Source organism: Engraulis encrasicolus, chromosome 18 (genome assembly GCF_034702125.1).
Source record: "Engraulis encrasicolus isolate BLACKSEA-1 chromosome 18, IST_EnEncr_1.0, whole genome shotgun sequence".
Classification (NCBI taxonomy): Eukaryota; Metazoa; Chordata; class Actinopteri; order Clupeiformes; family Engraulidae; genus Engraulis; species Engraulis encrasicolus.
In genome coordinates this window covers 21,822,804-21,837,803 of record NC_085874.1, presented here as the reverse complement: position 1 = coordinate 21,837,803, position 15,000 = coordinate 21,822,804, and positions in this window count along the sequence as shown.

The window sequence follows — 15,000 nt, the reverse complement described above, 5'->3', positions numbered from 1 at the left end:
TGGGGGCCCAAGGTGAGATATAGGCCTGAGGTCCTCGTGAAACGTTTTTTTTGTGCTCATATTTAACACATCAGCGCTGATCGGGGCCCCTATATATGTTGGCAGGGCCTCTCAGTAATGTATTGTAGTCTACTTTTTTATGGTGGGTATACTGTATATTTGAGCAACTTTTGAAGTGGGTATACTGTATATATTTGTGCTATTCAAAACAATGGATCAATCAATTTTAAGTGGGTATACTGAAATACTCCTGTACTCCGTATACCCGCGTTCTACGTAGACTACATCACTGCCTTATCTGCATAAGTAAAACCAGCTCTGGGGCCCAGAATCGGGTCCCCGATATACATTGTATTTGCATAGGACGAAGGAGGCCTTTCAGATAGTTTTGTGCTGGGCCCATGCCAAAGCTGTCAGCAGCCGCGGAGATAATGTCTGCCAATGCCTAGTAAAGTTGATTACTCTAACAGTCTTTTTACTGGCCTCCCCAATAAGACCATTAAACAGCTTCAACTGGTACAAAATGCAGCTGCAAGGGTTCTTACAAAGACAAGGAAGTTCGACCACATTACTCCAATTTTAAGATCGCTGCATTGGCTCCCAGTAAGCTACAGAATTGATTTTAAGGTAATGCTACTTGTGCTTAAATCATTAAATGGAATGGGACCCACATATCTACTGGATATGTTTCAGCTGTATGCACCGACCAGGTCACTAAGGTCAACGGAGAAGAATTTGCTGGTGATTCCAAAAGTCAAAACAAAGTGTGGAGAGGCAGCCTTTAGCTTCTATGCTTCAAAGCTTTGGAACCAGCTTCCAGATGACGTAAAATACACCCACTATTGATAGCTTTAAATCTAGACTCAAGACAAAGCTGTTCTCCGATGCTTTGTATGTTATTCAAGGTTTTATGTTTATTTATGTTGTATTTTATTATTATTTCTACCTTGTATTTTATCTTAATGTTTTAAATGTTTTTTGACTCTAATTCATTTCCTTCTTTCTTCCCTGTTTCCTTTCATTTACATTTGTTAACTTTGTGAAGCACATTGAGTTGCACCTGTGTATGAAATGCGCTATATAAATACACTTGCCTTGCCTTGCCTTGCCTGGCACCTACGTACCACTCAATGGCATCTAGCAATGCCGTCCCATGCTCACAGTAAGGGGTATTCTCTTCTACCTCTTTATGGCAGCCCTTCCTTACTTGCGTCTTTCTTCGATGTGTTTTCACACAGTTGTTTGTATCTGCGCAAAACACGTTGTTACCTAGCCGTAGCCCATTTGCTTGTATGTTTAAGTGTAAAAGTGTGAGTTGTAGAGGTGTAAATGTGTTATATAGGCTGCATTATAGCCTACCTTTGACAACCCATACCGACTGAAGAGAATGAATAATAAGGGATGTATGGCTATCCAATTGTACCCGACACGTGAGGCATAGATTCTGTGTAGAAAGGGTTTTCTTTCAATATACTGTTGTAAATAATGTGGCAACAACCATCCCTGGTCTCCCCTACTGCACCATACTACATCCGCAATTCTAGAAGAGTTGAGAAACGTTGTAATTTGTGAAAAATAGAAACATTAAATTCACATTAGATGCAGAATAGTGTGAAGACAGCACATCAGCTGCGCCGGTGAGACAGACTAAGAATGAAGGTCTGATCTGAAATGGTGAGATTGAGGTAGAGAGAGAAAGACACACCCTTGCTGCGTTTACATGAGGCAATTAATTCAGAATGAACTGACTTTAATTCTGAATAAATCTTAATTCCGCTTTGAAAACGTCATGGAAACACTTCACAATTCGGAATTAAATGAAAGATCAAAGCAAACTCGACGGAATGATTTCATTCTGAATTATTAATTTGGAATTAAATATGTCATGTTAACGTAGCAATTGACAGCAAGACAAGGACAGAAAAAAATACAAATACAAAATGTATTGATTTTTTTTTCTGTCCCTCTCCTGCTGTCAATGACTTTCATTCTTACCCTTTTTTACCGGCTCTACGTCTATCTGTATCATTCTCACCCTCTCACATCATCCATTCTCTTTCTCTTTCTCTTTCTCTCTCTCTCTCTCTCTCTCTGTTTCTGTAAAGTAGGGATGTTTCGTAACCTATTCTCTTTTTCCTTTTTACCTACTAAAATGATCAAATTAAAGTTATTGAACAGTTTACCAAGGTAGAAACCATGGCAATGAACATGATAAAATGCATAATTGTTAAACAAATCTATTATTCACCCGTTTACGGACAGATGTTTCTTGAGGTTACGAAACATCCCTATTTGACTAACTTTCCCATTTTAAGAGAGAATAAAGATGTTATTTCAGTTTTGAAGGGATATCCCTTTATATTTGTTATCCCCTCTCATTCTCCTTAATTATCTTTAAGATTTAAGAAGGTCATACATTTTGTCAGGGAAAAAATGTCAGGTGGGTATATCAGATTCACTCTGTCTAATGCGCTTTTGAAGATCCAGGATGAGAGAACCATATTTTCCCCCCAGAACATGCCAGGTGCCTGAGATTTTGTGGGATTTTTTTTTGGCATGTAAAGATGAGGTACAATGAGTTTCATCAAATTTCAGTTGTTACTTTAGGAGATACACCAGTTTGATCTATTTGACTTGGAGGTTACAAACATCCCTATCCGCTTGTAAAAAAGGTTACAACATCCCTATTCATATCCTTATCCACATTTGCTGAATATAGGTACTTAGAGAGTAGGGAGCAAAAATATATTTACAGGATGTCATAAACACATCGGAAGGTACTGAAAACAGTCTCTATGTTAACCCTCCAGCGACTGGCCTGTTTTTGTGGCCTGTTTTGCTAATCTGACCGAGCGGGGTCATTTATGACCGAAGGAGTTAATGTAGAAATACCACTATATAAAGTCATTTTTGGGGTTCATTAAAATTTATTTACATCTTGCACATACTTGTCCCTCATCTAAATGAAAAAATGTGAATTTGAACATTTTATTGTTTTGCTAAAAATTTGTGAAACTTATGGTATATTGCTAAATATGATGTATGCCCTCATTTGCATATGTTAACATCAAAATACAAAAACATCCAATACATTTCTTTCTTCTCTTAACATCAGTAATCAACTGAGAAAGTTTCATGGTGATATCTATCTTTTTTTTCTGCCTATTCACCTGCAGTAGCACCTTAAAGGCCAACTTCCAATAACACACAGTTTTACTCACTCCTTTTGAAAATCGGACAGTCACCCCAAGTTAAACTCACATGCAAGGTTCTCACAGCGGTGCGTCACCTCGCCTGGCTGTATTTCCCGGTGTTTTCCAATTAATATTAACAATGCAGAGAAACGAGCGAATCACGAAAACCTTTCTTTATTGTGTCACATTGGAAGAAGGCGTTGCCCACAAAGGTTCATCTGAGCAGCTGAATTCATGGTCAATGTATTTTAGGGTGTAACTTGGGGATACCTGTGCCAAAGTAGCTCAACCCGTACCTTTTCTGAAAGCTCTTGAAGTGTAGATGTCATTTAATGCATGCAAAGCCATGTCCAACTAGACTACAGGTCAAATATCTGACCTAACATGTAGTAACTAAGCGTTGCATACTGAGAAGCTGAATTCATGGTCAATGTGTTTTAGGGTGTAACCTGGGGATGCCTGTTCCAAACAACCTCAAACCATACATTTTCTGAAAGCTCTCTTAGTGGAGATGTCATGACATCTATAGAATGCCATGTCCAACTAGACTACAGTTCAAATATCTGACCTAACATGTAGTAACTGAGCGTTGCATACTGAGCAGCTGAATTCATGGTCAATGTGTTTTAGGGTGTAACTTGGGGATACCTGTGCCAAGGTACCACAAACCATACATTTTCTGAAAGCTCTCTTAGTGGAGATGTCATTTCATATATGGAAAGCCATGTCCAACTAGAATACAGGTCAAATATGTGACCTAACATGTAGTAACTGAGCGTCGCATACTGAGCAGCTGAATTCATGGTCAATGTATTTTAGGGTGTAACGCAGGGATACCTGTGCCAAAGTACCACAAACCATACATTTTCTGAAAGCTCTCTTAGTGGAGATGTCATTTCATATATGGAAAGCCATGTCCAACTAGAATACAGGTCAAATATGTGACCTAACATGTAGTAACTGAGCGTCGCATACTGAGCAGCTGAATTCACGGTCAATGTATTTTAGGGTGTAACTCAGGGATACCTGTTCCAAAGTACCACAAACCATACATTTTCATAAAGCTCTTGAAGTGCAGATGTCATTTAATGCATGCAAAGGCATGTCCACCTAAACTACAGGTCAAATATGTCACCTAACATGTAGTAACTGAGCGTTGCATACTGAGCAGCTGAATTCACGGTCAATGTATTTTAGGGTGTTACTTGCGGATGCCTGTTCCAAACAACCTCAAACCATACATTTTCATAAGGCTCTTGAGGTGTAGATGTCATTTAATGCATGCAAAGCCATGTCCAACTAGACTACAGGTCAAATATCTGACCTAACATGTAGTAACTAAGCGTTGCATACTGAGAAGCTGAATTCATGGTCAATGTGTTTTAGGGTGTAACCTGGGGATGCCTGTTCCAAACAACCTCAAACCATACATTTTCTGAAAGCTCTCTTAGTGGAGATGTCATGACATCTATAGAATGCCATGTCCAACTAGACTACAGTTCAAATATCTGACCTAACATGTATTAACTGAGCGTTGCATACTTAGAAGCTGAATTCATGGTCAATGTGTTTTAGGGTGTAACTTGGGGATGCCTGTGCCAAAGTACCACAAACCATACATTTTCTGAAAGCTCTCTTAGTGGAGATGTCATTTCATATATGGAAAGCCATGTCCAACTAGAATACAGGTCAAATATGTGACCTAACATGTAGTAACTGAGCGTCGCATACTGAGCAGCTGAATTCATGGTCAATGTATTTTAGGGTGTAACGCAGGGATACCTGTGCCAAAGTACCACAAACCATACATTTTCTGAAAGCTCTCTTAGTGGAGATGTCATTTCATATATGGAAAGCCATGTCCAACTAGAATACAGGTCAAATATGTGACCTAACATGTAGTAACTGAGCGTCGCATACTGAGCAGCTGAATTCACGGTCAATGTATTTTAGGGTGTAACTCAGGGATACCTGTTCCAAAGTACCACAAACCATACATTTTCATAAAGCTCTTGAAGTGTAGATGTCATTTAATGCATGCAAAGGCATGTCCACCTAAACTACAGGTCAAATATGTCACCTAACATGTAGTAACTGAGCGTTGCATACTGAGCAGCTGAATTCACGGTCAATGTATTTTAGGGTGTAACTTGGGGATGCCTGTTCCAAACAACCTCAAACCATACATTTTCATAAGGCTCTTGAGGTGTAGATGTCATTTAATGCATGCAAAGCCATGTCCAACTAGACTACAGGTCAAATATCTGACCTAACATGTAGTAACTAAGCGTTGCATACTGAGAAGCTGAATTCATGGTCAATGTGTTTTAGGGTGTAACCTGGGGATGCCTGTTCCAAACAACCTCAAACCATACATTTTCTGAAAGCTCTCTTAGTGGAGATGTCATGACATCTATAGAATGCCATGTCCAACTAGACTACAGTTCAAATATCTGACCTAACATGTAGTAACTGAGCGTTGCATACTGAGCAGCTGAATTCATGGTCAATGTGTTTTAGGGTGTAACTTGGGGATACCTGTGCCAAGGTACCACAAACCATACATTTTCTGAAAGCTCTCTTAGTGGAGATGTCATTTCATATATGGAAAGCCATGTCCAACTAGAATACAGGTCAAATATGTGACCTAACATGTAGTAACTGAGCGTCGCATACTGAGCAGCTGAATTCATGGTCAATGTATTTTAGGGTGTAACGCAGGGATACATGTGCCAAAGTACCACAAACCATACATTTTCTGAAAGCTCTCTTAGTGGAGATGTCATTTCATATATGGAAAGCCATGTCCACCTAGAATACAGGTCAAATATGTGACCTAACATGTAGTAACTGAGCGTCGCATACTGAGCAGCTGAATTCATGGTCAATGTATTTTAGGGTGTAACTCAGGGATACTTGTTCCAAAGTACCACAAACCATACATTTTCATAAAGCTCTTGAAGTGTAGATGTCATTTAATGCATGCAAAGGCATGTCCAACTAAACTACAGGTCAAATATGTCACCTAACATGTAGTAACTGAGCGTTGCATACTGAGCAGCTGAATTCACGGTCAATGTATTTTAGGGTGTAACTTGGGGATGCCTGTTCCAAACAACCTCAAACCATACATTTTCTTAAAGCTCTTGAGGTGTAGATGTCATTTAATGCATGCAAAGCCATGTCCAACTAGACTACAGGTCAAATATCTGACCTAACATGTAGTAACTAAGCGTTGCATACTGAGCAGCTGAATTCACACTCAGTGTTTTTTACGGTGTAACTCAAGGATACCTGTTCCAAACAACCTCAAACCATACATTTCCTGAAGGCTCTCTTAGTGGAGATCTCATTTCATATATGGAAAGCCATGTCCAAATAGAATACAGGTCAAATATGTGACCTAACATGTAGTAACTGAGCAGCTGAATTCATGGTCAATGTGTTTTAGGGTGTAACTTTGGTATACCTGTGCCAAAGTAGCTCATACCGTACATTTTCTGAAAGCTCTCTCAGTGTAGATGTCATTTCAGCTATGGAAAGCCATGTCCAACTAGACTACAGGTCAAATATCTGACCTAACATGTAGTAACTGAGCGTCACATTCTGAGCAGCTGAATTCACGTTCAATATATTTTAGGGTGTAACTTGGGGATGCCTGTTCCAAACAACCTCAAACCACACATTTTCTTAAAGCTCTTGAAGTGTAGATGTCATTTAATGCATGCAAAGCCATGTCCAACTAGACTACAGGTCAAATATCTGACCTAACATGTAGTAACTGAGCATTGCATACTGAGAAGCTGAATTTACGGTCAATGTGTTTTAGGGTGTAACGCAGGGATACCTGTGCCAAACTACCACAAACCATACATTTTCTGAAAGCTCTCTTAGTGGAGATGTCATTTCATATATGGAAAGCCATGTCCACCTAGAATACAGGTCAAATATGTGACCTAACATGTAGTAACTGAGCGTCGCATACTGAGCAGCTGAATTCATGGTCAATGTATTTTAGGGTGTAACTCAGGGATACTTGTTCCAAAGTACCACAAACCATACATTTTCATAAAGCTCTTGAAGTGTAGATGTCATTTAATGCATGCAAAGGCATGTCCAACTAAACTACAGGTCAAATATGTCACCTAACATGTAGTAACTGAGCGTTGTATACTGAGCAGCTGAATTCACGGTCAATGTATTTTAGGGTGTAACTTGGGGATGCCTGTTCCAAACAACCTCAAACCATACATTTTCTTAAAGCTCTTGAGGTGTAGATGTCATTTAATGCATGCAAAGCCATGTCCAACTAGACTACAGGTCAAATATCTGACCTAACATGTAGTAACTAAGCGTTGCATACTGAGCAGCTGAATTCACACTCAGTGTTTTTTACGGTGTAACTCAAGGATACCTGTTCCAAACAACCTCAAACCATACATTTCCTGAAGGCTCTCTTAGTGGAGATCTCATTTCATATATGGAAAGCCATGTCCAAATAGAATACAGGTCAAATATGTGACCTAACATGTAGTAACTGAGCGTCGCATACTGAGCAGCTGAATTCATGGTCAATGTGTTTTAGGGTGTAACTCAGGGATACCTTTGCCAAAGTACCACAAACCATACACTTTCTGAAAGCTCCTGAAGTGTAGATGTAATGTCATCTATAGAAAGCCATGTCCAACTAGACTACAGTTCAGATATCTGACCTAACATGTAGTAACTGAGCGTCGCATACTGAGCAGCTGAACTCATGGTCAATGTGTTTTATGGTGTAACTTGGGGATACCTGTGCCAAAGTACCAATAACCATACATTTTTTGAAAGCTCTCTTAGTGTAGATGTCATTTCATATATGGAAAGCCATGTCCAACTAGACTACAGGTCAAATATCTGACCTAACATGTAGTAACTGAGCGTCACATTCTGAGCAGCTGAATACACGTTCAATATATTTTAGGGTGTAACTTGGGGATGCCTGTTCCAAACAACCTCAAACCACACATTTTCTTAAAGCTCTTGAAGTGTATATGTCATTTAATGCATGCAAAGCCATGTCCAACTAGACTACAGGTCAAATATCTGACCTAACATGTAGTAACTGAGCGTCGCATACTGAGCAGCTGAATTCATGGTCAATGTATTTTAGGGTGTAACTCAGGGACACCTGTGCCAAAGTACCACAAACCATACATTTTCTGAAAGCTCCTGAAGTTTAGATGTCATGACAGCTATAGAAAGCCATGTCCAACTAGACTACAGTTCAAATATCTGACCTAACATGTAGTAACTGAGCGTCGCATACTGAGCAGCTGAATTCATGGTCAATGTGTTTTAGGGTGTAACTTTGGTATACCTGTGCCAAAGTAGCTCATACCGTACATTTTCTGAAAGCTCTCTCAGTGTAGATGTCATTTCAGCTATGGAAAGCCATGTCCAACTAGACTACAGGTCAAATATCTGACCTAACATGTAGTAACTGAGCGTCACATTCTGAGCAGCTGAATTCACGTTCAATATATTTTAGGGTGTAACTTGGGGATGCCTGTTCCAAACAACCTCAAACCACACATTTTCTTAAAGCTCTTGAAGTGTAGATGTCATTTAATGCATGCCAAGCCATGTCCAACTAGACTACAGGTCAAATATCTGACCTAACATGTAGTAACTGAGCATTGCATACTGAGAAGCTGAATTCACGGTCAATGTGTTTTAGGGTGTAACTTGGGGATACCTGTGCCAAAGTATCACAAACCATACATTTTCTGAAAGCTCCTGAAGTGAAGATGTCATGACATCTATAGAATGCCATGTCCAACTAGACTACAGTTCAAATATCTGACCTAACATGTAGTAACTGAGCGTTGCATACTGAGCAGCTGAATTCATGGTCAATGTGTTTTAGGGTGTAACTTGGGGATACCTGTGCCAAGGTATCACAAACCATACATTTTCTGAAAGCTCTCTTAGTGGAGATGTCATTTCATATATGGAAAGCCATGTCCAACTAGACTACAGGTCAAATATCTGACCTAACATGTAGTAACTGAGCGTCACATACTGAGCAGCTGAATTCACGGTCAATGTGTTTTAGGGTGTAACTTGGGGATACCTGTGCCAAAGTACCACAAACCATACATTTTCTGAACGCCCTCTTAGTGTAGATGTCATTTCAGCTATGGAAAGTCATGTCCAACTAGAATACAGGTCAAATATGTGACCTAACATGTAGTAACTGAGCGTCGCATACTGAGCAGCTGAATTCATGGTCAATGTATTTTAGGGTGTAACTCAGGGATACCTGTGCCAAAGTACCACAAACCATACATTTTCTGAAAGCTCCTGAAGTTTAGATGTCATGACATCTATGTAAAGCCATGTCCAACTAGACTACAGTTCAAATATCTGACCTAACATGTAGTAACTGAGCGTCGCATACTGAGCAGCTGAATTCATGGTCAATGTGTTTTAGGGTGTAACTTTGGTATACCTGTGCCAAAGTAGCTCATACCATACATTTTCTGAAAGCTCTCTCAGTGTAGATGTTATTTCATCTATAGAAAGCCTTGTCCAACTAGACTACAGGTCAAATATCTGACCTAACATGTAGTAACTGAGCGTCGCATACTGAGCAGCTGAATTCATGGTCAATGTATTTTAGGGTGTAACTCAGGGATACCTGTGCCGAAGTACCACAAACCATACATTTTCTGAAAGCTCCTGAAGTGTAGATGTCATGACATCTATAGAATGCCATGTCCAACTAGACTACAGTTCAAATATCTGACCTAACATGTAGTAACTGAGCGTTGCATACTGAGCAGCTGAATTCATGGTCAATGTGTTTTAGGGTGTAACTTGGGGATACCTGTGCCAAGGTATCACAAACCATACATTTTCTGAAAGCTCTCTTAGTGGAGATGTCATTTCATATATGGAAAGCCATGTCCAACTAGACTACAGGTCAAATATCTGACCTAACATTTAGTAACTGAGCGTCACATACTGAGCAGCTGAATTCACGGTCAATGTGTTTTAGGGTGTAACTTGGGGATACCTGTGCCAAAGTACCACAAACCATACATTTTCTGAAAGCTCTCTTAGTGTAGATGTCATTTCATCTATGGAAAGCCATGTCCAACTAGAATACAGGTCAAATATGTGACCTAACATGTAGTAACTGAGCGTCGCATACTGAGCAGCTGAATTCATGGTCAATGTATTTTAGGGTGTAATGCAGGGATACCTGTGCCAAAGTACCACAAACCATACATTTTCTGAAAGCTCTCTTAGTGGAGATGTCATTTCATATATGGAAAGCCATGTCCAACTAGAATACAGGTTAAATATGTGACCTAACATGTAGTAACTGAGCGTCGCATACTGAGCAGCTGAACTCATGGTCAATGTGTTTTAGGGTGTAACTTGGGGATACCTGTGCCAAAGTACCACAAACCATACATTTTCTGAAAGCTCTCTTAGTGTAGATGTCATTTCATATATGGCAAGCCATGTCCAACTGGACTACAGGTCAAATATCTGACCTAACATGTAGTAACTGAGCGTCACATTCTGAGCAGCTGAATTCACGTTCAATATATTTTAGGGTGTAACTTGGGGATGCCTGTTCCAAACAACCTCAAACCACACGTTTCCTTAACGCTCTTGAAGTGTAGATGTCATTTAATGTATGCAAAGCCATGTCCAACTAGACTACAGGTCAAATATCTGACCTAACATGTAGTAACTGAGCATTGCATACTGAGAAGCTGAATTCACGGTCAATGTGTTTTAGGGTGTAACTTGGGGATACCTGTGCCAAAGTATCACAAACCATACATTTTCTGAACGCCCTCTTAGTGTAGATGTCATTTCAGCTATGGAAAGTCATGTCCATCTAGACTACAGGTGAAATATCTGACCTAACATGTAGTAACTGAGCGTTGCATACTGAGCAGCTGAATTCATGGTCAATGTATTTTAGGGTGTAACTCAGGGATACCTGTGCCAAAGTACCACAAACCATACATTTTCTGAAAGCTCCTGAAGTTTAGATGTCATGACATCCATAGAAAGCCATGTCCAGCTAGACTACAGTTCAAATATCTCACCTAACATGTAGTAACTGAGCAGCTGAATTCATGGTCAATGTGTTTTAGGGTGTAACTTTGGTATACCTGTGCCAAAGTAGCTCATACCATACATTTTCTGAAAGCTCTCTCAGTGTAGATGTCATTTCAGCTATGGAAAGCCATGTCCAACTAGACTACAGGTCAAATATCTGACCTAACATGTAGTAACTGAGCGTCGCATACTGAGCAGCTGAATTCATGGTCAATGTATTTTAGGGTGTAACTCAGGGATACCTGTGCCAAAGTACCACAAACCATACATTTTCTGAAAGCTCCTGAAGTTTAGATGTAATGACATCTATATAAAGCCATGTCCAACTAGACTACAGTTCAAATATCTGACCTAACATGTAGTAACTGAGCGTCGCATACTGAGCAGCTGAATTCATGGTCAATGTGTTTTAGGGTGTAACTTTGGTATACCTGTGCCAAAGTAGCTCATACCATACATTTTCTGAAAGCTCTCTCAGTGTAGATGTCATTTCAGCTATGGAAAGCCATGTACAACTAGACTACAGGTCAAATATCTGACCTAACATGTAGTAACTGAGCGTCATATTCTGAGCAGCTGAATTCACGTTCAATATATTTTAGGGTGTAACTTGGGGATGCCTGTTCCAAACAACCTCAAACCACACATTTTCTTAACGCTCTTGAAGTGTAGATGTCATTTAATGTATGCAAAGCCATGTCCAACTAGACTACAGGTCAAATATCTGACCTAACATGTAGTAACTGAGCATTGCATACTGAGAAGCTGAATTCACGGTCAATGTGTTTTAGGGTGTAACTTGGGGATACCTGTGCCAAAGTATCACAAACCATACATTTTCTGAACGCCCTCTTAGTGTAGATGTCATTTCAGCTATGGAAAGTCATGTCCATCTAGACTACAGGTGAAATATCTGACCTAACATGTAGTAACTGAGCGTTGCATACTGAGCAGCTGAATTCATGGTCAATGTATTTTAGGGTGTAACTCAGGGATACCTGTGCCAAAGTACCACAAACCATACATTTTCTGAAAGCTGCTGAAGTTTAGATGTCATGACATCTATAAAAAGCCATGTCCAACTAGACTACAGTTCAAATATCTCACCTAACATGTAGTAACTGAGCAGCTGAATTCATGGTCAATGTGTTTTAGGGTGTAACTTTGGTATACCTGTGCCAAAGTAGCTCATACCATACATTTTCTGAAAGCTCTCTCAGTGTAGATGTCATTTCAGCTATGGAAAGCCATGTCCAACTAGACTACAGGTCAAATATCTGAGCTAACATGTAGTAACTAAGTGTTGCATATTGATCAGCTGAATTCATGGTCAATGTATTTTAGGGTGTAACTCAGGGATACCTGTGCCAAAGTACCACAAACCATACATTTTCTGAAAGCTCCTGAAGTGTAGATGTCATGACATCTATAGAATGCCATGTCCAACTAGACTACAGTTCAAATATCTGACCTAACATGTAGTAACTGAGCGTTGCATACTGAGCAGCTGAATTCATGGTCAATGTGTTTTAGGGTGTAACTTGGGGATACCTGTGCCAAGGTACCACGAACCATAAATTTTCTGAAAGCTCACTCAGAGTAGATTTCATTTCATATATGGAAAGCCATATCCAACTAGAATACAGGTCAAATATGTGACCTAACATGTAGTAACTGAGCGTCGCATACTGAGCAGCTGAATTCATGGTCAATGTATTTTAGTTTGTAACTCAGGGATACCTGTGCCAAAGTACCACAAACCATACATTTTCTGAAAGCTCTCTCAGTGGAGATGTCATGACATCTATAGAATGCCATGTCCAACTAGACTACAGTTCAAATATCTGACCTAACATGTAGTAACTGAGCGTTGCATACTGAGCAGCTGAATTCATGGTCAATGTGTTTTAGGGTGTAACTTGGGGATACCTGTGCCAAGGTACCACAAACCATACATTTTCTGAAAGCTCCTGTAGTGTAGATGTCATGACATCTATAGAATGCCATGTCCAACTAGACTACAGTTCAAATATCTGACCTAACATGTAGTAACTGAGCGTTGCATACTGAGCAGCTGAATTCATGGTCAATGTGTTTTAGGGTGTAACTTGGGGATACCTGTGCCAAGGTACCACAAACCATACATTTTCTGAAAGCTCTCTTAGTGGAGATGTCATTTCATATATGGAAAGCCATGTCCAACTAGAATACAGGTCAAATATGTGACCTTACATGTAGTAACTGAGCGTCGCATACTGAGCAGCTGAATTCATGGTCAATGTATTTTAGGGTGTAACTCAGGGATACCTGTGCCAAAGTACCACAAACCATACATTTTCTTAAAGCTCTTGAAGTGTAGATGTCCTTTAATGCATGCAAAGCCATGTCCAACTAGACTACAGGTCAGATATCTGACCTAACATGTAGTAACTGAGCATTGCATACTGAGCAGCTGAATTCATGGTCAATGTGTTTTAGGGTGTAACTTGGGGATACCTGTGCCAAGGTACCACAAACCATACATTTTCTGAAAGCTCTCTTAGTGGAGATGTCATTTCATATATGGAAAGCCATGTCCAACTAGAATACAGGTCAAATATGTGACCTTACATGTAGTAACTGAGCGTCGCATACTGAGCAGCTGAATTCATGGTCAATGTGTTTTAGGGTGTAACTTGGGGATACCTGTGCCAAAGTACCACAAACCATACATTTTCTTAAAGCTCTTGAAGTGTAGATGTCATTTAATGCATGCAAAGCCATGTCCAACTAGACTACAGGTCAGATATCTGACCTAACATGTAGTAACTGAGCATTGCATACTGAGAAGCTGAATTCATGGTCAATGTGTTTTAGGGTGTAACTTTGGGATACCTGTGCCAAAGTATCACAAACCATACATTTTCTGGAAGCTCCTGAAGTGTAGATGCTATTTCATCTATAGAAAGCCATGTCCAACTAGACTACAGGTCAAATATCTGACCTAACATGTAGTAACTGAGCGTCGCATATTGAGCAGCTGAATTCATGGTCAATGTATTTTAGGGTGTAACTCAGGGATACCTGTGCCAAAGTACCACAAACCATACATTTTCTGAAAGCTTCTGAAATGTAGATGTCATTTCATCTATAGAAAGCCATGTCCAACTAGACTACAGTTCAAATATCTGACCTAACATGTAGTAGCTGAGTGTCGCATACTGAGCAGCTACTGTAAATTCAGGCTCAGTGTATTTTAGGGTGTAACTCAAGGATACCTGTTCCAAACAACCTCAAACCATATATTTTCATAAAGATCTGGAAGTGTAGATGTCATTTCATGCATGCAAAGCCATGTCCAACTAGACTGCAGGTCAAATATCTGACCTAACATGTAGTAACTGAGCGTTCCATACTGAGCAGCTGAATTCACGCTCAGTGTATTTTATTGTGTAACTCAAGGATACCTGTTCCAAACAACCTCAAACCATACCTTTTCTGAAAGGTCTTGAAGTGTAGATGTCATTTCATAGATGCAAAGCCATTTCTAAGTAGCCTACTGGTCAAATATCTGACCTAACATGTAGTAACTGAGCGCCGCATACTTAGCAGCTAAACTTGCGGTCAGTGTATTTTAGAGTGTAACTCATTGATACCTTAACAAAGGTACCTCAAATGATACATTTCCTGAAAGCTCTTG